Here is a 3,405-nt window from a genome sequence, read left to right as displayed (position 1 = left end):
TGAGCATTTCTTCATGTGTTTGTTAGCCATCTGAATGTCGTCTTCGGTGAAGTGCCTGTTCATATCCTGTGCCCATTTTTCTATTGGATTATTTATCTTTATCTTGTTGTGGAGTATTTTCTCTATTATGATATTGGTAGTTGGTCCAATTATGAGGATTGGGATACTGAGGAGGCCAATAAAATAAAAGGAGACTGGCTTTGATTGAAAACAGATTATGATTTTGTCCTCAGTTAGAGATGAGATTTGGAGCCTGGAATGACTAGAAGTCTTAGTTCATTCACTTTCTACTGCCAATAGAGGGGAGAACTAAACCCTAGGTCCCAAGAGGTGCTATAAACTCTCAAACTGATTGACATCTAATTGGAACTGAGTCATAGTTGATCCGCCAGGGGATTTTCAGAGGCTGTAAATTTCAAAAGAGGAAATTTCCCCCATCTTTTTCCCTGAGAACAGTTGGTTTGAAACTGTGTGTCTTTTGGATCACAGTGCAACTCTTCACAGTGCAGGCAGGCTCTCCAACAGGGGCTACAAAAGGAGAAATAAAATAGAAGGAATCCAAGAGAAACTCTATGCCGTGAGGTGACAAGAAGTGTGAGGAAAGGTTTATAGGGACACAGATAATTGTAAATTTCCAGAGTTGCTTTTCTCAGAAGATTTAGATGAATTTGAACAGTTCTGCTTGTTCATAAATTCAGCAAAATATATTGATCAAAAGAATTTTTAGATATCATTTCATCCCAGTAACAATAGCAAAGCTCAACAGGGCAGCAAACAACCAATGCTGGTGAGGTTGTGGAGAGCTTGGAACTTTTATTCACTGTTGGTGGGAATGTAAACTGGCACAATCACTCTGGAAAGTGGTCTGACACTTTCTCAAAAAGTTGGAAATACAAATATAATGTGACCCAGCAATTCCACTACTGAGAGTATACCCTAAAGAAATCAGAAGCACAAATCAAGCAGATGTACCCACACCCACTTTTATTGCTGCATTATTCATAGTAGCAAAGAGATGGAAGAAACCCAAGTACACATCAACAACGAGTGGATAGAAAAGCTATGGTATAACTGGACTTCCACTTGCAGAAAGCTGAAACAGGATCCATATCTCACACCATACACAAAAATCAAGGTGGATCAGAGATCTGAGAGTAAAGCCTTAAACTATAAAATTCGTAAGAGACAAACTGGGATCAAGCTTAGAAATGGTAGTCCAAGGTATAAAAAGACTGCCAAATACAGCCAGAAACACACAATAATCTGAAGAAGATAAAATTGATGAATGGGACCTTCTAAAAATTAAATCCATGTGTGCATCAAAAACTTTTTCCAACAGAATGAATAGAAAACCTACCTACTGGGAACAAACGTGGTAATACCATCTTGGACAAGAGTCTCATAACAAAAGTTTACAGAATACTCCTGGGCTTCCACAAGAAAAAGACTGATAACCCAATTACAAAATGGGCAAGAGACATGGAAAGAATTTTCACAGAGCAAGCTGACATCATTACTCCTCAATAATTTTAAGATATAGAAGTTAAAAATCAATTAATCATTGACAAAGACATAAACACATATGAAATATGAGCAAATACCGAAACTATAATGTTAAGGAAACAAAATCAAATGCAGAAGAATATATACAGAGTGATTATGGTTTTATAAAGCCTAAAATTAACCTGTACACTAAAAAGTCTGGATTGTGGTTATCATTGGGTGGCAATCATGGCTCGAGTTTTTGGCAAGCTGGTCATGTTCTGATTCTTGTTTACATATAGATGTTTCTTTTGTGAATCCTCGTATACTTATATCAATTTGTATACTTATATTTAGTGACCTTTCTATATTTACATATAGAAAGGTCACTAAATATAAGTATACAAAATGTTTAAAAACTGAAAAGAGGGGAATTAGCTATACCCATAAAAAGCCCTGATGGTGCAACGGTTACTCAACTGCCAATCAAATAATTATAGATTTGACCCCCCCACAGTAGAAAGACCTGGTAATCTGTGAGTATAAAGATGACAAGCTACAGAACTCTATGGGACAGTTCTACACTGTCATGTGAGGTCACTATGAGCCAGAATTGACTCTATAGCACTCCAAAGCAACAACAGTTAAGTTAAAACCAAATATACTAAGGGGAGCTCTGGTGGCCTAGTGGTAAGAAGCTGCACTGCAATCCTGACGGTGATTGGTTTGAATCCACCAATCTCCTCCTGTGCCAGTCAGATCCGATTCAACAGTACACAATTAGAAAACAAACAAACAAGCACATGTACAAAGGACTGGCACAGAGCAGGTTCCAAAAGGTCACGAGTCAAGCTGGACATCACGTTCAGCAGCAAAAGCTTGAAAACAAAAGAAAACACAGGCTGGTGTGGTTCCCTTCACAAAAGCCTTTTCCAAAACAAATAAAATCTCTCTTTTTTTTTTAGATAAATACAGTCTCTTTAAAAAGCAACAGTGGACTACATCATCTTCATAGCTGAGGTCTCCAGCAGAGATGAAGTCTCCAACATAACATGGGATCTCCATCATAACTAGGGGTCTCCATTCTATATGGGGATTTCCTTTATAGCTGAGGGGTCTCCATCCTACCTGGGAACCTCCATCATGTTTGGGAGAGTGTAGAGACTGTGCAGAAGAGGAAGACCCTTGATGAGATGGATCATTTCTGAGATTGTGGTGGTGGGAATGAGTGTGTTAGAGACGGCAAAGTTGGCACAGGATAGAGCAGCATTTAGGGCTCTTGTAAAAAGGGTCACTGTGAGTCATAAGTGACTTGACGACTTATAACATAACAAACAACAACAATAACAATTATAAATGGGAAGCTTCATGACAACTGAAGTCTCCAGCATAACTGTTTAGTTGTTGCTGGGCGCCATCAAGTCAGAACCAACTCATAACTGGCCCTCAAGTGAGTTTTCAGAGGCAGCAAATTGCACAGGAGTAGATAATCCATCCTACCTCTGAGGAGCAGCTGATAGACTCAAACTGTGTGCCTTTGGGATTGCAGGACAGTTTCTTACCACTAGGCCACCAGAGCTCCCTAGTTGGAGACTCCATCATAACTGGGCTCTCCATCATAGATGGAGGTCTCTATTATCTTTAGTGTCTCCTTCATAGCTAAGGGTCTCTACCATGGCTGGGGCTCCCTTTCATAACTGAGTTCTCTATCATAGCTTGGCGTGGCCATCATGGCTGGGGCTGTCCTTTATAGTTAGAGATCTCTATTACTGCTAGAGTCTCCATTATAACAGGGGATCGCTATCATAATTAGGGTCTCCATCATAATTGGAGATCTCCATCGTAACAGGAGTCTCTAGCATGGCTGGGAGTCTCCATCATAGTTGGAGTCTCTATCATGATTGAGGATCTCCTTCACAACTA

The 3,405-nt window shown here is 39.6% G+C and overlaps 1 pseudogene; it reads right to left on the bottom strand.

The window, feature by feature from the left end:
• LOC102855533 overlaps positions 1-2,627 on the bottom strand; it is a 7,654-nt pseudogene extending 5,027 nt beyond the window's left edge.
• Positions 2,628-3,405: the final 778 nt, after the last annotated feature.

This window comes from Elephantulus edwardii, unplaced genomic scaffold, assembly GCF_000299155.1.
Source record: "Elephantulus edwardii isolate Elephantulus edwardi_28Jun2011 unplaced genomic scaffold, EleEdw1.0 scaffold00134, whole genome shotgun sequence".
NCBI classification, from domain to species: Eukaryota; Metazoa; Chordata; class Mammalia; order Macroscelidea; family Macroscelididae; genus Elephantulus; species Elephantulus edwardii.
Note: the sequence above shows the minus strand (reverse complement) of the source record. Positions and strands in the feature narration are given on the sequence as shown.